Source organism: Lontra canadensis, unplaced genomic scaffold (assembly GCF_010015895.1).
Source record: "Lontra canadensis isolate GAN:19392208 unplaced genomic scaffold, GSC_riverotter_1.0 scaffold4, whole genome shotgun sequence".
NCBI lineage: Eukaryota > Metazoa > Chordata > Mammalia > Carnivora > Mustelidae > Lontra > Lontra canadensis.
The window spans coordinates 26,897,218-26,922,024 of NW_022630998.1; the positions used below are offsets into that span (position 1 = coordinate 26,897,218).

Below are 24,807 nucleotides of genomic sequence, written 5' to 3' on the forward strand. Positions count from 1 at the left end.
CCAGCATATGCATGACTCAGCCCTATCCACATTCTGAGGCCTAAAGTGAAGGTGTCATTCACCCCAATCTAAGGCCCCAATCCTCATTTCTGGCATCATATTGGAACTCACCAAGGATGACTGACTCTGGGAAGATACACTCTCTTCAAGGAAACCTTACACACCCAGCCACAAAGCTGGGATCTCGCCTCAGAAACTTGTAACATCATAGCTCAGTGGCGGTTTTCTGCCTTTAGTGATGCCTTATTTGAATGCAATCATACAAGTGGGCATGGGTTGGCCTTAACCAGTCCAGCTTTTTAGTAGCATGAAGTAGAATAGGAATTGGGCCACTAAGAACCCTTCACCTCCTCTCTATCCTTGCTTCACATTTCAGATCCTCAGATGGGATAGACGACTCTGCATATATGCATACTTATAGTATGGCTCAAATCTACTTTGTCAAAAGAAACATTTTCTAGAAAACACCCATCAAAGCTCTTTTAAAAAAAAAATTCCCCAGTTTATACCATTAAGCATTAAATTCCCATTCTGAAACACTGACTTTGGAGTTTTTTCATTAAGTTCAGGGTTTTCTTCCAAACAAGGAGTGGGTACTCCTCTGTGTTTCCCTAGGAACAAAGCAACTCAAGTACTCCACCCAAGAACGTAGGACTTGTCTGTAACTTTGAAAGTAGCACCTTAGGGGTCTTATAGGGATTGTCAACAGCAGAGACAGCAGAGTGAGGAGAAGGCCACCAAATTTTTAAAAAAATCTCAAGTTTTAGAATCCAGAGTACCCTATAAAATAACTACTCTAAAATCCAACAGCTGCCTCAGAACAATAATTTTTTATTTTTAGAAGTCTCCGTTGGGGAAGGCTGGACTCCAGTTTGGCCCTGAGCTACAGGCTACATGTTGGGTACAGGCAGGCCTGCTATAGCTCTCTTGTTCGGGAGCCTAGGCTAGAGGGCTGCTGAGGTATGTTCTTCTCATGGAGGATCCCCAGAGTTCAGAGGGCCACTTGAGTGCATGAACACCTTCAAGCTGATGCTTGAGTCATCGGTCAAAGGAAGATAGATGGACAAACCCACTGTTAAGGGATGGGGGCGTTCACTTAGTTCTCCTCTCCACAAAGTTGTAGTAAGGCTGTGGATGTATAATTCTACAAATGAGGAACAGTTATTTTGTCCAATAACTGAACCACCACAGACTACCTAGCTACTCTTTCTTTTGTGTCTAGCCTTGCTCCACAGCCTCAGTATTTAGACCTGATATTTGGTCATCCCTCTGCTCAATCAAGTCAATAGTTCCATTTCAGGAAAAAATTAAAAGTTTTAGTAAAAACAATGACTACGTCCTGGTTAGATGTATAACACGTTTCATTTCCATTATTTGTGCTGTCTCCCTCCCTTTCTCTCTCTCTGCCCACTGCTGACCTTCTAAAGCTAGTGTTCTCTATACCCATTACTCCTCTGAACATCTCAACTTCTTCAAGGCTTGTGGTTTTGTGCATGCTATTTTTTCTTACAGAAATTTATTTTATTTGTTCTACAAAAATGTATGAAATGCCTGTGCTGTGTCAGGTGCCCAGAAAGATAAGAGACACACTGGAGAACAAAATAAAATTTGTCCATCCCTCAGAGAGCTTACAGGAGGGGGAGGGAATGTACCTTCTCCACCCTTCTTTGCCACAGGGAACATACAGTATTTTTAGGGGGGAGTTTTGATCCCTTATGCTTTCCTCTGCTTTTCCCAGGGGGAGTTGAATTCTTCCTTTTTAGTGCTCTCATACTACTTTGCATTAGTGAAGTTAAGTAATATTTTGAGATCCAATTAATGCTTTTCTTCTTTCTGTAGTCCCGCCTCTTTTCCTCCTCCCTATTCTTTGCCCAGGATAGTTTTTGGACAAGAAACCCCCCTTCTGCCCACCAAAACAACAACAACAACAAACCAAACCAAAAAAACACACACATAAAGCTACTGAGGACATTTTAATAGGTGACCATAGGAAAAATAACAAGATAAAATGGTATGCCACTATGGATGGAGAATCCAGTAGAAAGCAGGGAGAACACAGGCCTTCTCTCCTAGATGAGAAGGATTTCACCAGCATGGGGAAGGGAGGGAGAGAAAGAGATCTGTGGGTCTGGAGCAGAGAGGACAATGTCTGTCCTCGTTTTGAGAGTGCCCGGAGCATGATGGTGTCAGTACTAAGAATAACAACAATCATAGCACTGGTCATAATAGCAGCTAACTGTTGCTGAACACTCACCATGAGCCAGGCATTGTCACTTTACTCTGATTACCTCAGTTTGCCCTCACAGCTCTGTGAGGTATGTAACATGCACACCCTTACTTTACAGGTGGGAATCTGAAGGTTAGGAAATTGAAAAAAATTGTCTGAGGTCATGAGATACGGCAAGCCCAGGATATGAATCGATGTGACGCCAAAGTTGGCCTTCTTAAACAATTTGTGATTCTGCCTCCCTGCTGTGACACCACCAAACCAGTTGCTTGAGGAACTTAGGCAGAGGAAGCCATCTGAAGCCCTGTAAAAATGTCTTGTTTCTCTTGCAGGACACAGAGGTTGGAAAGCACCCCTGAGCCCACGGAGTCCTACTGACAGGGAAAACAATGAACAATAACCAGAGGCAGGCGCTCTACCCTCCTTCCTCCCCTATTCCAATGACACAGGTAAGAGGACTGGATAGAAGGAACTAAGATTTACCAAGGTCAAATTCTCCACTATCTTGGAAGATGGGGGCCTGGTGTAAAAAATAATTAAGCATAATTATAGAAAATAATAAATATATTTCTTGTACACATTATTTTATAAGATGAGATTTATACCCATTACATAGATTATCTCTATTCTCTCTCTTATCACTTTGCAGTATGAGCTGAGCATTTCCTGTAGATGATGAACGATTAGAAGTTAGGAAATTTCTTTGACTTTGTTACAGATATTCAGTAGAGTGCCAGGCTACCATTGGTCAAGGAATCACTGAAATATTCTTAGTAAGAATTCTCTATTACTCTATGCTGTGAATTGTGTAAGTCTGATGAATCACAGACCTGTACCCCTGAAACAAATAATACATTATATATTAATTTAAAAAAAGAATTCTTTATTACTCTATTTTTACTCCCACTAAGTTCTGCTCATTTAAAATGTTGAAGTCTTGATTTTTATTTTTATTTATTTATTTTTTAAAAATATTTTTATTTTTATTTATTTGACAGACGGAGATCACAAGTAGTCAGACAGGCAGGCAGAGAGAGGGGAGGGGGGAGAAGCAGGCTCTCTGCTGAGCAGGGGTGGGGGGCTCGATCCCAGGGCCCTGGGATCATGACCTGAGCCAAAGGCAGAAGCTTTAACCCACTGAGCCACCCAGGCACCCCTTAAAATGTTGAAGTCTTGATTTTTAATATGAAGTCCATTAACACAAATAGCTTAATGGCTTAGATCTCAAACAACTGTGCTCTTATAAGTGTATTTCCTTTTTTTTTTTTTTTACCCCTTTCTTCCTTTTTTTTCCCTAAAGATTTTATTTATTTGTTTGACAGAGAAAGAGAGAGCATGTACACAAGCAAGGGGAATGGCAGGCGGAGGGAAAGAAAGAAGCATGCTCCCTGCTCAGCAGGGAGCCCCACAGCGGGGCTTGATCCCAGGATTCTGGGATCATGACCTGAGCCGAAGGCTGACGACCCTCAGCTGACTGAGCCACCCAGGGGCCCCACCCCTTTCTTTATTCTTAAGATAATTTTTTGAGGTTATATCAGAGAATGTAACGTGAAAATACTTTAGACAAAATGTTTATCACCACAGTATGTACTTTCTAAGGGCAAAGGGAACTTACAAACTGTCAGGACAGTAGCTGTGGAATTCATCAAGAAAACAATGTTGATGAAGAGGAAGAGGAAGTGCGCTCTCCGTGGAGGAATGATGCCAGAGAGAAGTGTGACAGATGACTCAGCAGAAGGTCTCACTACTCCTGTCAAGGGCCAGAGAGTTGAGTGCTGCCATCTAAGAGGAAGCCGGCCAAGGAATCAAGGCTGCTCCTACCACTGCGGCGACTTCATGTAAATCAGAGCTAACGCTGGTATGTGTGGTGATACCAGCTAACCAGTTAGTCGCTGCCCTTCTTAGTCACTTCCTTCCTATTCTTCCACCTCTTTGTGGTGCTGTGAGCTCACCAGCTCTCCAGTCCCATGGACCTCAAGGAGAGTTTTGTTGTTGTTTTTTTTTTTCCTCTTGAGTAAGTATCAATGTTTACAGCTTTTATTTAAATTCATGCAGAAGGATTAGGTCAGCAACCCCAGAGTACGAGCATACACTTTCAAGTCGGAACTAAAACTCTAAGGCACTTGAGGAAAAGCCTTGGTTTTTAATGGTCGTTCCTTCATTCATTCACAGACTGTCCAGTCACGACCAGAGGTTTACTACGTGTTGGGCTCTGCTTGCTGGGACTCACACATTCTCTGGGAGATGGAGATGGAACTTCTGTGTGTGGTACCACAGGCACTAGAACACAGGCATTCTCCAGATCCAGGAGAGTCCAGAGGGGGAAGGCAGTATGGAAAACAGAGAAGGATTTCTAGACTTTGAGCTGAATCTTGAAAGATGGTGAGCAGTTTGCCAACTGGCTCTGAGAGGAGAAGTCACCCGGGAAGAAAGAACAGCACTTTCGGAGGCCCAGCCTCATGAAAGTGGACAATGTAATTTCACTTGTCAGGATGGGATGAGAAAAGAGAAGTGGGAAGTTAGGGTAGGGAAGAAAGCAAGGCTGTGACTGGCTGTGTGTGTTGAACTTTATGATTTAGAGACTATTAGAGATGTTAATAATAGAGTTAATTTTTAGCAACTAGTTACTCTGTTGGCCAGTTGCGGACGGATGGGAATGTTCTATTTCTCTCCACTGATGGCAAATGACACTAGTGATAGGGCAGGAACAGCTGAATCCAACAGGGACAAAACCAAGTAGGGTGCAGAGCCGGCCAGTGTCTGCTATGAATGGTCTCGACTTAACCAGGGATTGGTATGCGCGCATACAATGATATTCGGTTCTATAATTGGTATAAAGAAAAGTGGGCTGGGGTGGAGTATAAATCTTGGAGCTCACTCAGGTACTAGAAATTCTTAATTACGCCTCTTCTGACAATTACACACACAGAGTTGCCCTTCAGGTTCCTGCGAGACATGAGTAATAGCTATAATATGTGAATGCATCTCTGACCCAACCCTTCCTCAGTAAATGGGGGAGTACTTTAGTTCGAAAGAAAAAGAGAAGCATTAGAAGAACTGGCGTGAGAGAGAAAATCCTTGAGGAAAAGTCCTCGTCGGTTTTTTCTCAAAGGCTTAATCATTTTTTCCCCCCTCAAAATGAGTCAGTGTGGCAGAGCAGTTAAGAGCAAGCTTTGGAGGTAGATCACTCTAGGCTTTTATTCTGACTCTATCAATTAAGAGCTTTGGGACCTGTGGCAAGTCAGGTGACATCTCTTAACCTAATTTCTCGGCTATAAACTGGGCATAATAGGACCTACGTCAAGACTAGTAAGAATCAAATGAGGTAATCTGGAAAGACTTAGCACAATGTCTGTTGCAGTAATCACAAACTAAATTGGTCTTTGTCAGGGTTTTCCTATAAAGGATCTCTTTGGATCTGAAACAGAGGTCACGGCCTTCTCTTTTAAAATAAACTTTTCTTGCCTATTCCCAAATGTAATACGTCCTGTCCATGTCATATGTTACGTCATAAACCTCCATCTCTCCTCTCTCTTCTAATGGTTGCTGTTAGGAGCCACAAGGTCATATTTCTGCCCTCCCCCCCTCTTTTTTTGAAGTAAAAAACTGCACCCAACCTGGGGCTTGAACTCACAGCTTCAAGATCAAGACTTGCATGCTCTACTGACTGAGCCAGCTGGGCCCACTCCCTATTCTCTTTTCTGCACAGCATCTCCTGTTCCCCTTTTTGTTTCCATTTCGACACCTTCATGCCTGTCTGCAGACAGCTTTGGTTCTTCAGTAACCATGTCAAGTAGTATTTTCTGAGCTGTGGAATAACACACTAACCAAGAATATGACTGTATTTTTTGTCTGCTTGTAATAACTTGCTCAGGGTTTAAGAAAATCTGAGATCTTCTCTAAGTTGACTCCTTAGTCATGAGAACTGGAAAACGAAAAACTGAAAGTTACTAGGTACAGGATAGCAAATCATTTAAATAATCTTTGAATTGCCAAATATTATGTCTTACACTAAGAATCGTGATATTAGAGTGACAATGTTGGAAACACTAGACTAGTTATATCTCAGTGAAGATTATTTGCTTTCAAACTTGAAATCGGAAAGGCTTTTCCAAATAACCAAGAAAAAAACCAAATAATCAAATACCACCTGCATGAGCTAAGTTTTGCATAATGATAATTTAGCCACAGAAGATGGGATTTTGAATTAAAAATCTAGGTTAGAAGACCATGCGTGCTCTGGCATCGTTTGGTTTCCTATTAATTACTGTGTTTTGGTTCTCTCATCTAAAATAGAATCAACAAATCCTTGCTTCCTTTGTTTGTAGATCTATTTACCTATCTATGTCTCAGATAGGTAAGAACCTTCTGTGTTCCTTGGATGAAAGCTACTATTTAAATTCAAGGTGTTATTCTTGGAAATGGCAAGAGCACGGAAGCAGGGATATGCACACTGACCTTCTGTGAGCTGCACTTGGCAGCCCTGAGGACTCCTGTATGCCTCTTTCTCAAGTCATAAAGCTGACAGGTGGGCCTCAGGTGCACGGGGGAAGGTGGAAAGGCTTATGTTATTATTTGGGGACGGTATGGACCATGTCATATGTAACATGCTATAGATGAAGACCGAGAAAAGCCTCTTAGGTTCTCTTTGCCGTCCTTGAGGGTCTCGATGTTATTCATAGCAGAACTACTAGAGTGTAGAATCTGAGGCATTTTCTGCAGCAATTAAAAATAGAAAAGAGCACACGATGTGTATGTGGGCAGAATGAATAGTAAGAACTGGCAGGGCCTGTTCCACCCTCCTTCCTTTGAAATCTGATCCATAGTATCTTTCCTATTGTTTTCTGGCACAAATCTAAATTCTTTGTTTCAAATAGTGTCTTAGTATTTGGGACTTTGGGTGCCTTATAAGCACTTATTTGGTTGTCATTTTCTCATGCCTCAGTTCAGCAAATCTCCCAACCTGTGTAAATATCTTTAGCTTTGTGCTGAAATCTTTTGTTTTGCTTTGCAAGCCCAATATTTTCCTGTAGCAGGTGCAAATTCTGTGTTTTCTGAGTTCTTAACGAACATAAATCCCCAGTGGGGATATTTGACATTCCTTGCATGCCATTGTTCTGATAATGATGCTTATAAAACACAGAGAGATCTTTTTCTAGATTCCATGGCTAAGCATATGTTTCAAGAAAGGCCAGTGTTCATCAGGAAATGTGGAACTGTCTCTGAGATTTTGTAGATATGTATGTGTGTCTTTGAGTGAGTTTGCTAGAAACAAAAGCCATTTTATTTATTGCAACCCTTTGCCTTCAGTGCAGTTCACACAAAGTGGCACACCGTGAAATTGTTATATATGACCTTTTCTTTGCTCCTGGAGTCATTTAGTCGTTAAAACATAATTTAAAATGGTAATTGCTAGAAATGGGCATGATCAGAGAAGTGTTTCAGGGCAACTTTGCAAATAAATACAGAACATTTATAAGCACACTGTTTAAAACCAGTTTCCTAGACGCTATTTAAGAGATATCCGGGTGAGGGAAAATGAAACTGGTATTGCCTACCATTCATCTAGCCTGCATCATAATTTTCTGGAAGCAAGTACTGTTTGGAAATAAAAGAATGGTACACTGATGCTTCTCTCTCTCTATGGTTGATGGGAATGACTTGGGGGTGGAATCTCTGAGGTCAATGACTGTTATGTTAATAAAGTTATCTTTAGGATATCCTGCAACGGGCTACACACAGAGACAGATTTTGTCTTTACAACTTTCTCTTGAACATGTACAAAGTTGCATGCCTGGGGCACCTGGGTGGTTCAGTCCATTAAGCATCTGCCTTTGGCTCAGGTCATGATCCCAGGGTCCTGGGATCGAACCCACATCCAGCTCCCTGCTCAGTGGGGAGCCTGCTTCTCCCTGTCCCTCTGCTTCTCCCCATGCTTGTGCTTGTTCGCTCTCTCTCTCTCCCTCTGTCGAATAAATAAATAAATAAAATCTTAAAAAAAAAAAAAAAAGAAAGTTACATGCCCATCCTAAAATAAATATGATGATATGAGTGATTCAGGAAAGCTTTTTAGAAGAGTCTTTCTGCCTCTTTGTTTAGGTCAAAGTAAAGAAGAAATAATGCATTCACAGATACTTTGTAGTGGAATTGTTGTCTCTTTCCCTGACTCATGTGTGAATTTAAAATGCAGCATGTAAATTAGAGGGATGAATCTGACTTAAGCTTATTTTTTTCTTAATCATCAGTATAGCCTTAATATGGAAGTATTTTCTTTCTCCACAAATAGATTAGGAAAACAACACAACAAAATTAGGACAGCAGCAATAGGAGCTTCTGAAACACGTTTTTAAAAGCAGGTCATGAAGGTGTCCTTGAAGACTTCTTAGGCTGTCTGTAAATCAGTGTTAATCAATGCTCCCAGGGATCCAGATTCTCTAGTTACCGGTTCTCCTGACACATCCCAATGTCTGTGGTCTTCCTGGGCCCACTGGCAACAGGGCTGAGGCCACTGAGTAAGTCATGGCTATCACAGTCTTTGCAAATCCTGCCAGCCTTAAATTTACACAAGAGTTGCATAAAAAGTTGTACATTTCATTACCTGGAGAGGTAGACATTTCTGGGCATGAAAACATGGCACAACAGAAGAAAATCTAGGCATTTCTTCCTTCCACTGGCTCTGTAACCCTCGATCTCAGAAACAGTGTGCTACAGATGATTGTCTGAGCCGTAGATGAAGGCATAGGATGAGCTCCGTAATTCTTTTGGTTTTTATGTTTGTCACTAGTTTTCCAGGCCAGCTGGCTAAGCAAGGACTATTTCTAGCCTAAAGGAAGCTCTAAGGAAGACCTTGTGATTTAGTTGCTAAGTAAGTATTTCTGCAGATGCTGTTATCTTTAGGTAATGATGTCCTACTTTGCAAATGAAACTATGCATTTATTTTGGAGGAATAGATTTCAGAAATCTTGAGCTTTCTAAATGGGGATTCTGCTGTTAACTACTGGTGTGCCTAAAGACACCGACTCCCATTGGTGAGGCACAGGCCTGGATGGGGTGCAGATTTCTCTTTGGCCCTGTGACTTGAGTGCCCACCAAGACTGAAAGTATTCTTGCTTCCCAGCCGGAATGGAAAACAAGTTGCCTGGTCTGGTTGGGGTGGGACAGCCTTCCCAGCACTGACGAGGCGCACATGTGGCTCCCTGTTCAGACGTGACAGAAAGCTGCTCACTGTACCATGGATACCGTGGTCCCCTTCCACACGTGCTTCCTGCTTCGGAGAAGTCATTGCCTGTGGAAGGATATAATAAACTCTCCGCTTTGTCACCACTGGTTATAATACTTTAAATAACTCAGACTAGTTTGGGTTAAGCAGGATTGAAAAACATTATTTTTCTTGCCTGTAGGAGCAAATCATGAAAGATTTATTTTTACTCGCTCACTTGCCCTCTTTGCTGAAACTCAGTTTTGTGTTCTTGTTCTTCTCTTTCTTCTTTCCTTTGGAAATCCCATTTCCCACCTTATGTTAAAGTGAAATAGTTTGCAGATTGAGTTGTTTAATCCAAACAAATATGACTTCTTTGGCGCTCTTTGATTGTTCTGACCCCTTTTGTGCAGAATTGACCACCTTGGCCATCTTGGGCACACTGGGGAGACGTAAGCATGACTTGGGTGTCCAGATTTATTTTAAAATACCAATTCCATTGTTGGCTGTCCATATTAAACTGGGAAAATCATTTAACCTCTCAGAGCCTTCTTTTCTTAATTTTTCTAAAGTAAATTACACAGAGCACACTGATAATCTAATACACTATTTGACTCAGAGTAGGAATATAATAAATACTACCTTCCAGTCCCACACCCTCCCCTAGGTCTTTTTGTTGTTATTGTTCGCTGTTGTTGTCACAGTCTAGCAACTGGATACTTGCTGATTTCCATGACTGTAATGAAATTTTATGAAGAGACACAGTTCTGAGCATCTCAGAATTCTCATCAGATGCTACATGCCCTACTTTGACCCTGTCCCACCATGCTAGCAAAATGTGAAACGAATAGCTACCTTTTTGTACAGTTTTCTTACAAAGGGAGAGGGAGGACTACAAAGCAGTTAAATTTGAGGCTGCAGACAGGAAATGAACAGGTGGGAGTAGGACCTGGAATTCTTGCTTCCCATGGTGCTATGATAAACATTACTAGATCGTGTTCTCTGCTCAGAATGTCTCATCACCTATTTTATGTAAGTATCCAGAGAGATGGTTTGACATTTTCCTTTTTTAATTAAAAAAATCTCACAAAATTTTAGGCTGCTAAAATTTCTTAGTATATCGTATGCTATGCTCCAACACAGAAATTTTTTAGAAAACAATAATTGAACAGGCCCCCAGATCTATTAAAACCTAACACCTGACACAAGCCCTCTTCGATCCTAAATTCCAAAGTGAAGTTTCATTTAATGTCAGTATCAGCTGCTTTAGCACAATATAGACACATTCTCTGACTAGTGAGCAGCTTTGGTTATTACAAATCTTGATTTTTAAAAAGTGTGCTTCCTTATAATTTTGGATATAAAGTCAGCTGAACAACTACAAAAACCCCTCCAGTTAGCTTCCCAGTGCTGCATACGTAATATTCCAATTTCTCACAAGTAAACATAAATTATACGATGAACTTGACCAGTATTTTGATAAACATTGTTGAATATAAGACATATCTCCACAACTTCTTTACTGTTGTTACTAGGCCTCTCTAGTAAATAAACCACATTAGTTAGTATTAAGAAGACATTCTCTCATTCATTAACTGGGAATGGTTATTGAACTTAGTTGATTCAATTTTAGAAAACCGTTTTGCTAAAAATTTCTTAACTTATGTAATGTTCTTCTTATGATAGTCATTCTTAATTTTTTACTTAACGCTCTGGAAATGAAAACACATTTTGAGATCTTTACTCCAGTCCGTATCTGTTACGGCTTCTGAAATTCCTCTGAAATTTCCATGTTGAAATCCTACTCAGTTCGTCAGAATGTGACTGTATTTGGAGACAGGATCTACAAGACATAATTAAGGTGAAATTAGGCCACTAAAGTCAGCCCTAATAGAATATAGCTGGGACCCTTACAAGAACAGATCAGGTCAGAGACACAGAGAGAAGAAAGACATGTGAAGACACCAGCAAAAAACTGCCCTCTACAAGCCAAAGAAAGAGGTTTCAGAGGAAATCAACACTGCTGACAACTTGGTCTTGAACTTCTAGCCTCCAAAATTGTGAGAAATAGATTTCTGTTGTTTAAACTACTCAGTCTGTGGTACTGAGTCCATGGTTATGGCAGTCCTAGCAAACTAATACAACATCTTAAATTTGGTAATAATATTGTCTGAGGGAGCAAGGATTTCTCATATGAATCTTTTCTTCTGCCAAAATTCCCCTTAATTCTTTTTTTTTAAATACCACCAAAATGTGACTGAAAAACTTTCTGTGCTTAAGTATATAAAAAAACTTCTCTTACAAATATTCTGTAATTCAGACTTGAAACAAATCAAATTAACCTTTTCCCTCAGTTGTAATGAGCTAATGAGATCCTACTGAATAATCCATCACTGAGATAATTTTTACAAAATTGGCTTTAGGACAACATCTTCCAAATTCAATCAATTCTTAAGTCTTATTGCTTTTGCTACCTTTCTCATAAAATACAGATTTTTTTTAAACCTTATTTTCCCTTCTAATCTTCATTACCTTAACACAAACACTAAGGTCTCTTCTGTGCTCATATAGTAACTTCCCAAATGTGCTCACATACAGACGTTCTCTACCTCCAAAATATTTATTACATAGACTCCAGAGTTATAATTATGACCAAAAACTTTTCATGCAAATTGCTTCAATAGTTTACCATTATCTACAGAATAAAATCCAAACTCTCTTCACAATACAATAGCAAATGTTCGTGATGTAGGTCCTGCATACTCGGTCTCCTCTGTGTCTGTTTTCAACCTCCCAAGCTCAACCCTTGTTTTACTCACTAATACTTATTACCTAGAGCTCCTACAATGTGGTGGGCTTTTTAAAAAATGTCTGTATATCTTTGCATACGTTATTTTTACTGCCCCTAATGTTTCCCCTATATTCTCTAACCAACTTCTCATCCTCCGAGTCTTAGCTCAAATAATAACTTGTCTCTAGGTGAATTCAAATGGGCCTCCTGTGCTCCCAAGACATACTGTTTATAGCACCTTGTCCACCTCCACACTAGATCAATGTAGGGTTCCGTATTTGTCTACCGCGCCTTCACCATGAAGGGAGCCAGTAACTATTAAGTGAATACAACAACCAGGTGGGTTATAGCATCACGAAATTGGTCTAAAGCATTCAAGAAGACCTTACATTTACTACAAAGTCTTTGTGGAAATGACCATAATGGAAGATCATTCGAACAGGGGGAATTTTCCCCACAGGAATGATGTAATTTGGGATTGCATGAGTAAGAAAGAATAATATCAGGTAGGGGTGCCTGGGTGGCCCAGTCAATTAAGTGTCTGCCTTTGGCTCAGGTCATGATCCCAGAATCCTGGTATGGAGGCCGATGTAGGGTTCCCTGGTCAGTAGGGGAAGTCTGCTTCTCTCTGACCCTCTCCCTGCTTCCGCATGCACTCTATCTCTCTCTCTCTCAAATAAGTAAAATCTTTAAGAAAAAAAAAAAAAAAGAACAATACCAAGCAAATTGTAGTTTTGACCACACGGGGAAAGCAAAGACATGACAATTATAAATGGATATGAGTAATATAGTATGCTCTAAGTTCTATAAGACATATATACATGTTCTAGATATATTTGTAATTTAATGTAATGTGAAGTAAACATAACTACTGAATATTAAATTTGATATTTATTAATTTTGCTAAATCTTCTAAAATGGATTTCATCTTCTTTGAAAACATAACAGCAGAATCATTTAAATAAAATTCTATAATTATATACTTGAAGTAAACTTGAAAGCATTTCAAGCATTAAAAAACATTTAGTGGCAAATGTCATTCTTTTTTCCTTATAATAATTTATTTTGAATTAGTGTGGAGTGGGCCTAGATCTCTTTGAAAAGTTTGTGAATTTACATGCACAGCTGGTGGGGATGTAAATTAGAAAACATATCTGAAAGCAATTCAGTTTTACGTTTTTAGATGTTTCAAATTGTTCATAGTGTTTTAACTGGTATTTGCAATTCTGGAAGCTAATCTAAAACAAATCAGACATTTACAAAGGCTTCCTGGAAAAATAGGCTTATCACAACACTATCTCAAATTCAAAAACTTAGAAAAAAATCAATAAAAGATTGGTTAAAAAAACATGGTATCTCTGTTCAATAGAATATTGTACTGTCATTAAAATTATCATACAGAAGTATGATAAAACATTAGTATCAAAATAGTGAAAAGCAGGTTACCAAACGATGCTTACAATAAGATTGCAATTATGATACTAAAAAATGCTGAAGGACAATGAAGGTGAAAGTTGGCAAAGGGAAGGAAATAACAAAGATCAGAGCTGAAATAAATGACATAGAGACTAAAAGGGAAAAAAAAAATCAATGAAATTGAGGTTTTTTTTTTAAATATAAACAAAATTGACAAACTTTTAGCCAGATTCACTGAGAGCAAAAGAGGACTCAAATAAATAAAAATAGAATTGAAAGAGGAGATATTGTAACTGATAACACAGAAATATAAAGAATCATACGAGAGTACTATGAAAAATTAGACACCAAAAATTTGGACTACCTAGACAAATAAGTGAATTCGTAAAAACACACAACCTACCAAAACTGAATTATGAATAGAAAATCTGAATACAATGATTACTAGTAAAAGATTGAATCAATAATCAGAAGCCTCCTAACAAACAAAAGTCTAGAACCAGATGGCTTCACTGGTGATTTCTACCAAACATTTAAAGAAAAATGGATACCAATTCTTCTCGAACTCTTCACAGAAAATAGAAGAGGAGAAGGCATCACTTCTAAATCCTTCTTTTTTTTTTTTGTCTTGAAGCAGGCATTGACCTGATACCAGAATCAGGCAAGAATGCCACAAGAAGGAAAAGAAAATTACAGATCAATATTTCTGATGAATACAGTTGTAAAAATCCTCGACAAAATATTAGCAAACTGAATTCAAGAATACATTAAAAAGATCATCCACCATGATTGAGTGGGATTTATTCCAGGAATGCAAGAATGGTTCAACATCTATAAATCAGTCAATGTGATACAACACATTAACAAAATGAAGGATAAAAATCATATGGTCATCTCCCTGGAACTGAGTCCAGGTCATCTCATCGGAGCAGAGAGCCTGATGCGGGGCTCGATCCCAGGACCCTGGGATCACGACCTGAGCTGAAGGCAGAGGCCTAACCCACTGAGCCACCCAGGTGCCCCCCCCTTTTTTTTCAAAGATTTTATTTATTCATTTGACAGAGATCACAAGCAGGCAGAGAGGCAAGCAGAGAGAGAGGAAAAAGGATTTGACAAAATTCAACATCCCTTTTTGATAAAAACTTTGAACAAAGTGGGTATACCACAAATGTTCCTCAACAGAATAAAGGTCATATATGATAAACCCATAGCTAACATCACACTCAATGGTGAAAAGGTAAAAGCTTTTCCTCTATGATCAGGAAAAAGACAAGGATGTCCACTCTCACCACTTTTATTAGACAATGTACTGAAGTCTTTGTCTAAGTAATTAAGCAAGAAAATAAAAGGCATGACAATTGGAAAAGAAAACATAAAACTATCACTACTTGCAAATGACATATTACATGTAGAAGTTCATAAATATTCCATCAAAAAACTATTAGAATTAATAAATCAGAATCAGTACAGTTGTGGAATACAAAATCAATATATAAAAATCTGTTTCTAAAAACTAATAGCAACTTATTAGAAAGAGAAATTAAGAAAACAGACCCATTTATAATTGTATCAAAAAGGATAAAACATCTAGGAATAATTCTAACCAAGGAGGTGAAAGACCTATACATTGAAAACTGTAAGACACTGATGAAATAAATTGAAGATGACACAAATAAATAGAAAGGCATTCCATTCTCATGGATTGGAGAAATTAATGTTGTTAAAAATATCCATACTACTCGGGGCGCCTGGGTGGCTCAGTGGGTTAAGCTGCTGCCTTCGGCTTAGGTCATGATTTCAGGGTCCTGGGATCGAGTCCCACATCGGGCTCTCTGCTCAGCGGGGAGCCTGCTTCCCTTCCTCTCTCTCTCTCTCTCTGCCTGCCTCTCTGCCTACCTGTGATCTCTCTCTGTCAAATAAATAAATACAACCTTTAAAAAAAAATCCATACTACTCAAAGCAATCTAAGATTCAGTACAGTCGCTATTAAAATTCCAATGGCCCTTTTCACAGAAACAGAACCAACAATCCTAAAATTTGTATGGAACCACAAAGGCTCCAAATAGCCCAAGCACTCTTGAGAAAGAAGAACAATGACAGGGGCATCATGTTTCCTGACTTAAAACTATATCTTAAAGCTAAAAGCAATTTCAACAACATGATATTGGCATGAAAACAGACACATGGATCAGTGGAATGAGGTAGGAGTCCAGAAATAAACCCATGCATTATATAGGCAATTAACATGTTACAAAGGAGCCAAGAATACATACATAATGGGAAAGGGCAGTCTCTTTAATAACTGGTGTTGGGGTAACTAGACATCCACATGCAAAAGAATAAAGCTGGACCATTATCTTATACCATACACAAAAATTAACTTAAAATGGATTGAAGACTTGAATATAAGACCTAAACCTATAATTTCTAGAAGAAAACACAGCTTTTTAGCCTTTTTTACATTGGTCTTGGTGATGGTTTTTTGGATTTTGATACCAAAAACAAAGGCAACAAGAGCAAAAATAAACAAGTGGGACTGTATCAAACGAAAAAGATTCTGCATGGCAAAGGAAACCATCAACAAAGTGAAAAAGCAACCTACTAAATGGGAGAAAACATTTGCAGATCATCTACCTGATAAGGGCTTAGTAATCAAAACACATAAAGAACTCCAACAAGTTAAGTGCAAAAAAGACCAAACAATCCATTAAAAAATGGACAGAAGATGTGAATACACATTTTCCCAAGGAAGACCTACACGCGGACCTCAAGCACATGAAAAAGTGCTCAGCATTACTCATGATCAGGTAAATGTGAATCAAAACCACACTGAGATACTGTTAGAATGGCTAGTATCCAAAAGACAAGCAAAAACAAGTGCTGAGGATGTGGAGGAAGAGGGAAGCCTTGTACACTGTTTGTAGGAGTACATTTTGGTACAGCGACTATGATAAATAATTTGGAGGTTTCTCAAAAAACTGAAAATAGAACTACTCTATGATCCAGCAATTCCACTTCTAGGTATTTATTCAAAGAAAATGAGAACACTAACTTAAAAATGTATATGCCTCCCTGTGCTCATTGCAGCATTATTTACAACAGCCAGCACTTGGAAGCAACCTAAGTGTCCATCAGTGGATAAATGATTAAAGAAAATGTGGCATATATACACAATGGAATACCATTCAGCCATAAAGAAAAATGAAATCTTGCCACTTGTGACATTTGTGACAACATGAACGGACCTTGAGGGAATTCTGCTAAGTGAAAGAAGTTAAACAGAGCAAGGCAAATATGACCTCACATTAATGTAGAATCTAAAAACAAAAAACAAAACAAAAGATACAGAGAAAAACTGGTGGTTCTCAGAGGTAGGGGTAGGAGGGTAGGCAAAATGGGTGAAGGAGGTCAAAACACACCAATGTCCAGGTATAAAATAAATAAATTCTGGGGACATAATATACATAATGGTGACTAAAGTTAATCATGCTATATTGCATACTTGAAAATTGCTGAGAGAATAGATCTTAAAATTTCTCCTCACCAGGAAAAAAATTTTTGCAACCATGTGACTTGTTACCTAGACTTAATGTGGCAATCATTTCACAATATATACAAATATCAAACTATTATATTATACACCTGAAACTAATATGATGTTACATGTCAACTATATCTCAATTTAAAAAATATGCTGGAAACAAACCTAAAAATTCTTCAAAATGTAATGGTGACTATTACTGAATTGTGAATTCTTTAAAAGATTTTTGTTTACCTTTTCCAAGTTATATATGCTATTTTTTATAATTGGAGATTTATTAACTTCCAAAATTATCCCATTGGTCTTAGCATTTTATCAGAGTTCTAGGGGCATAAGAAGTAGTTATTGTTACCTATAGACATGTCTCTCCTCTGAAAAATGATTTTTAGAAGATCTCACTATCTTCCCATTTCCTCAGTTTATTTCAAATTAAAATAGCATTTACTTGTGTGGATACCTCTTGGTTTTATGGAGGGTACTCTAGTTCATGAAAACAACAGTGGCCATTACCTTAAATAACCCTATGCCGCTAAGAAAAACCTTTAAAATGCACTTTCAAAATAATCTTGGCAACTTGCTACAATGGTACGTGAAGAAAGGAAAAATTGGAGATGGGCTATAATGTGTATTTCCTAACTAGCCTTTCCTCTAAGTTTGGTAATAAAAATGTAAAGGTCATGTTTCTATTCAGATCGCAATGACAGAGACTCTTCCTTGGGAAGGCTGGTGACAGTATGCAGAAGCCAGCTGTCCATTCTCCCCTACGTCTCATATTTACTGTTCATTCCCGATCTTCCTCTGGCTGGTTTTTATTTGTAAAGCACAAATATGTGCTCTTATTTTATCCCTTGCTCTTGTTTTTATATGTAGTTTCAAATGGCATAATCCTTATTTCAGTCAGGAATATTTAACTATATCCTCTGAGAATAAATTCAGATTTGCTCCTCTAGCAGTCCCACGGAGGTTTTTTGAGTAAATGACTTACTAAAAATATCCCATTCTTTTCTGAATCATTCTGAATGATCATTTCTAAAGGAAGCATCTTCTTTCAGTCTGGAACCACCGACACAGACAGATGCTCCCCTTTCCAGTCATTTTGAACACCAAATGGAAAGAGCAAATAAATCCAACTCATTATTATCTGAGGACCTTTTGGATTTGTAGGAACAAAATGATGAAGTGAAAGACTTTAATGCTTTTATGTTCCTTCCATTCCCCTCCTAAGTTTTAACTTCGGCCATTTGCTTTTCCAAACATGCCTCAAAGTCTTCATACTGCTGAAACAAAACCCACAGGTCAGTGTAAACAGGTGGTTGGAACTGGAATATTTCCAAGCGATCATTTTGACCTGCGTACACCACTTAAAAGGGAGAAGATCTGGAACTGAGACAAGATGTCACTTAACATGCCCTCCTTGGAATGTGTTGGATGTCCCACACCTGACAGGCTCAGCACATGCCCACGTCTTTTTCCTTTCCAGTGAGGAACACCCATTCAAGCAGGAAGATGAAACTATGTACTATTTTTGGGGTTCTCCAAAAGTGAACAACCTGCAAAAATACAGTCTAAGAGCAGAGCGTATAGGGGAACCTCTTCCACCACCGCCGTCGCCCCGCCACCCGCCCGGCCACCTGCGCTGCAACCATGACCCCTCGTGCCATTGTCTACTTCTTGCTGGAGAGTGCGGCCAGGCCCTGCGCAGGCTGCCACAGACCAGGGCCGGAGCTGGAAAGAGGAGGTGGTGACCATGGATACCTGGCTGCAGGGCTCACTCAAGACCCCCTGTGTGTATGGGCAGCTTCCCAAGCTCTGGGATGGAGACCTTGCCCTGTATCAATCCAGTGCCATTCTGAGGCACCTGGGCCACTCCCAGGGGCTGGATGGGAAGGACTGGCGGGGAGTCAGCTCTGGTGGGTGCGGGGAATGATGGTGTGGAGAACTTCTGCTGCAAATATATCATTCTCATCTACACCAATTATGAGGTAGGCAAAGAGGAGTACGTGAAGTCACTGAAGCCTTCTGAGACGCTGCTGTCCCAGAACTAGGGTGGGCAGGCCTTTATCACGGGCAACCAGATCTCCTCGCAGACACTACAACCTACTGGACTTGCTGCTGATTCACCAGGCCCTGGATCCCACACCCTGTCCCCCAGCCCACCACCAATTCCTTTTCACTGCTCTCTGCCTGCTTGGCATACCTTAGCTCCTGGCCCAAGCTCAAGGTCTTCCGAGGCCCTGAACCTCCCCATCAACGGCAACCAGAAGCAGTGAGAGCTTGTGGCTCCCTCGGCAGGAGGTGGGGACTGCCTGCCAACCGGTAAAATTTCCAAGAGAGAAAATAAAATAACAATAATAAATAAAAGCAGAGTTTTCTCAAAGAAAAATTACTACCTAACCATTTCCCTAGATACCAGTGTGACACACATGAACTGACTGATGGAGGAGGTAGCCTTGCCAGGACCAAGAGTTCAAACATTTTAAAGGAAATTCTAGTGGCGGAAAATTGAGATGTTAACTGGTATATGTGCCATTGGAAAATTTCCTAGATATTTTTTTAAAAAGATTTTATTTATTTATTCATGAGAGACAGAGAGAGAGAGGGAGAGAGAGAGGTACAGGAAGAAGCAGGCTTCCCGCTGGGCATGGAGCCCCATACTGGACTTGATCCTAGGATCATGGCCTGAGCCGAAGGCAGATGCTTAACCATCTGAGCCACCCAGGTGCCCCCTAGGTATTTTGTTTTAGAACTATTTCCTGAATTCAGAGACAACACATCACTAATGAATGACACACAAGGAATATAGCTCATTACTAATGAAATTATTTGAAGATAATCTTAACAACTGGTCAGTGAGAATAAAATATAAGCTTATGATTCTTGAAATGCCAGAAGGCTTATTTGAGCATCAACCATTTTATAGGTTCTCATGAACGATTACAAAGAACAAGTGAAAAATGTATCTAAATTCTTTGTATAGGATTGTGGGGGTGAGTTCAGTAGAATATGTGGAAATATCAAAACATTTGAGACAGAAAGTCACGGTTTTCTAATCTATGAAATACATATAATGATTCCTGTCTTGGAACTACTTGTGGATTAAATGTAAAAATATATTTGTAAGTGGTTTGTCATGGGAATGATTTGCTGGAACTAGGATGAGACATTTAAAGATGGCTGAATATTGGGAAATTCCTTTCACCCCATTGGGGAACATACCTAAGTGAATGACAATTTAAGCTTTTGGAAATGAGAAGAGGGACATAGTCTTATTGGCTACTGTGATGTGATATTTTGCTGTGTCATGAAGAATAGCCAATAGAATGTTGTAAAGGGGGGCGCCTGGGTGGCTCAGTGGGTTAAAGCTTCTGCCTTCGGCTCGGGTCATGATCCCAGGGTCCTGGGATCGAGCCCCGCATCGGGCTCTCTGCTCCGCGGGGAGCCTGCTTCCTCCTCTCTCTCTGCCTGCCTATCTGTCTACTTGTGATCTCTGTCTGTCAAATAAATAAATAAAATCTTTAAAAAAAAAAAGAATGTTGTAAAGGTAGGAGGGGAAATAAGAATGAAGATGTTCAAATTGAATGAATAGATGGAAGTGTTAAAAGTGCTGAGAGAGATGACGAAACCAAACATGACTAGATAAAGAAAAAAAATTGCCAGAATACCAGGTAATCACTGCCTGGTCTTGACTGAAGCAAAGGATGAACAATGACAAGCAAAACTAATTATAGAAGGTGAACTCTTCTGATAGGAATTTGCAGAAGTGCATAACATAGCTCCCTGCTTGAAAATATTCACTTACTTTTCCTCAGTATTCATATTTGATTCCTATTGCTGGTCACATTTCTTAGTCCCTAGAATATACTAAATAAATGTTCTTATATAAAGAATGAATGAGTGTTTTAGGTTGGGTTCCCCAGCAGAAGCAGACTCTTAAATAAGGATTCAAGTGCAAGTAGTTTATTTGGAAGGTCTCAAGAAGTCTCAGTAGAAAAGTGGAGAAGACAAAAAAAAGGGGAGGGGGAATTCTCAAAAAGTGTGTATTAGTGAGCAAGTGCTACTGTGAGCCACTGGGGCTCATTTCTATTGGCTTTTGGCTTTCTCTGAGAGATGATGTAGAACCCCCATTCTTACTGGTTGAGGGCTGCTGCTGAGGGCATCCATTCTCTATTACCTTCCTTCTGATCATGCAGAGAAAGCCCTCAGACAAGGTGTTTATAGAAACAAACTGTAGGCTGTATAATGGTGATTGTTGAGCAACAAGGAACAGGGAATAGATAGTGTCTGCTCCAAAGAGGGCATGAGTAGTGAGTGACTTACAGCTTCCTTCCCTTGTATCTGTAGGTCATTTCAGTCTTCAAATGACCAAGAATGAAATGCCAGTGCCTAAGTAACCATCAAGCCATATTAATGAACATTTTCTTTATCATCGTAGTTAACTTCTGGGAGAAAACATACTTTATAGGAAAAGAGACACCAGTAGGGGAGAAGTCACTGATGAAGTGTATATAGAATCGGTGGCAAAGAGTTCTTGAAAATTAATTTGTGACAGCAGTGTTGCCTAGATGAGGCCATTTTTATGAGATTCTGATAATAGTTATCCTCTACGATAACTGTAGGATAAATGCAATTGCATCCTGGAGAAACTGTGAAGCATGTAAACTTCGTCCCTCCCTCCCTACTTTCCTTCCCCTTCCCTTCCTCCCTCTTTTCCTTCTTTCCTCCCTTCCAAAATAGATATAAATATTAAATAGTTTTCCTCATCTTCTTGTAGTATAAGAATTCAGGTGATAGTGATACAAAATAGAATCCTCCAATTTCCAGAAAATTTATGTTTGCTCCCTTTCTAATTAGGGTATTTAGAAAAGTTTCTATTTTTGATTTTGATTTTGATCCTTCAACTCAATTATATACTTGTCTGACCTTAATAGGAGCTTAAGCCAACCACAGAAATCAGACTTTGGCCCGATACACTCACCCAGAGGGATTAATTGTCAAATATCTTTGATTTACTAGATTGAGAATTTTTAGTGTCCACATCCACTCTTTTGCGCAGAAGTTCAAGAGTAGTTATACTTAAACATGACTACATCCTCATGAGATGTCCCAATTTGTGTTACTAGCCAGTTCAAACTTTGAAAAATTAATAGCTTGGAACTGAGCATTTTATGCCTGTTTTTCTTTGTGTCTGTTTGGTAATGTAAAATGTGGACTATACCCTGTGACCAAGCTCAAACACCTAACATTCTATTCAAAAAGAGGTGGGATTTTAAAAATACCTGAATCATGTGGGAATTTTTTATTATATTTTAATTAGGTATATAGCCTTGGGAAAAGTTGTGAAAATATTCTTACATATTCTTCTGGATGTCAGTTGCCTAGGGTGGTTCAAATTTTATAGTTTTCCCCTTTAATTTTTCTTTTATTTAGATGCTTAGAAATAAATACAGTATTTACTTTTTGTCCAAATAACAAAATAGAATATTTTTCAATGATTTTTCCTTTTAACCACTTCGTCCACTGAACTCTGAATTTAATACATAATGACTACATTTTTCTGTAGATACTTTTCCATTTAAATAACCTAGTTTCAATATTTTTCCATTTTATTCCATTAAATATTTTATATTTAAATATTTAAATTTAAATTTCTTCTATTAAAAATGACGTGATCACAATTGCTAACCTTGAGTCTCAGATTGGTGAAAAATTATTGTTCTCAATCTTTTTATAAGTTTCTCATAATGCCTACTATTAGCACATAAACCTTTGTGGTATCGGTGCCAGAAGAAGATAGTACACTCACTAATAGGAGATACAATTTATGGTATGTGTTTATAGAACATCTGAAAAAAGCAGCTGCAGCTGTGTTCTTAAGAATCAGAACTCAGCCATAATAACATGAAGAAATATTGTTCAATGTATAAGAATAATTATTACTACTTTGTGTTACTTTGTATATCCTTAATTTATAACTATTTTGATCATTAAAAATAATATTTGAGTGTTTGAAGATCATTGTTACTTACAAAGAAACTGAAAAGATACAGAAACTATAGAAGAGTGTTTTGGTAGAGGATGTGGTTAGAAACTGCAAGAAAAAAAATCAATTAATGTTAAGACATTGCAAACCATTATCTTATCTCAATATTTGTTTTTTTTTCAAAGTGATATAAACCCTATGAGATCTTAACATCTGTATATACAAAATTCAATAAAACTGAGTATGCTTATACAGAGGTATTGTGTAGCAAGAGGTTTTGTGTAATTACCTTTTTTAAAGTTCAGTACATGTTAGAGAGCCAATAAAATAAATTTCCATTTTTAATGAAAAGTTGTCCCATTACCCAGTTTGGATCATTTTGAAATTGGAGCCCTAGTTGACTATGGGTAATATTTTAAAATTTTCCTTTCTTTATATTTTACAGGTATTTTTTGATAAACAAATGTATGTGCCTGATCAAAAATTTTAATTATTCAAAGAAGTTAGTATAATGAAATTAACTTTCTGTTCCCTGTCTCCTTGTCCCATAGCTTCCTCTTAGAGGCAACTGATATTAATTTCTATGTAATTAATAGTCTTCCAGTAATATCCATACTTTGACAATAATATAAGCAAAAGTTCATGATCTGTTATATATAAACAACTATTTATATATCTTTGGATTAGCATGTTATAGACACATTTTGGTGAATTACTTGTTCACTTAGTATCTTATCTAGATTTCATGACAGTGAGTTACAATTCTAACTCAGTTTTTAAATTATGATACAGTGTTACATTAGGAGGCTAGGATTTATTTTGTGTGTTGGGAACCTTATAGTCAGACATGAAACTCATTTCCATTCTTTTCACCAATGAACATTTACAGCAATCAACATATTTTTACCTATGTCTTTGCATACTGATATGTATTTCAATAGAATAAATTCCTAAAGGCAGAGCTGCTATTTTAAATTTTTATAGATATTAATTTTAGTTCCTTTCATATTTTTTTATCAAATGATATTTTAAATTGGAAAAGTAATTTAAAGCTTATTATTCTGGCTCTCTGAAAATTAAGTGCCTATACCACTCATTTGTCGCTTAGCCTAGGTGACTTTATATTTATTTTTCTAAAATAAATGTAAAAGTTCCTAATGGCTGATATAATGTCTTCCGTATTTTGCTGTTCCTACTGCTAAGCAATAGGCCCATTTAAAACTCCTCTAACTAGGAACTAATAAATCCAGCATTCAGTATAATTTTAACATTCATTCTCTCTTAATATTAGTAAGTTACTGCGAAACCCTACATTTGAACAGAACTGGAAAATGAAGAAATAATACAAATAGTCATGTTTTCCATGGTGTCACATCCGTTGTTGCTTTTATATTATTATTTATTAATTTTTTAAAAGACTGTACCTGTGCGTCAAATCATGAGGCACAGATAGATCTTTTCTCTTTATCAGTCTCTTGGGCACAGCCGGTCCTGAGCACTTTGTTCTAGAATGTTGCAACAGGACTTTTAAACATCAAAATAAAAACATGAGGAATAAATCCCCATCCTATGATCTACGGGGGCTGGTTACCTCCTTGGCAAATAGGAAGATTAAATTACTACAAAAAAAAATCCCTCTTTGCCTGTGCTGGAC

The 24,807-nt window shown here is 38.4% G+C and overlaps 1 pseudogene; it reads left to right on the forward strand.

Moving 5' to 3' along the window:
* The first annotated feature begins 2,255 nt into the window (after positions 1-2,255).
* LOC116863840 lies at positions 2,256-19,443 on the forward strand (annotated as a pseudogene).
* Positions 19,444-24,807: the final 5,364 nt, after the last annotated feature.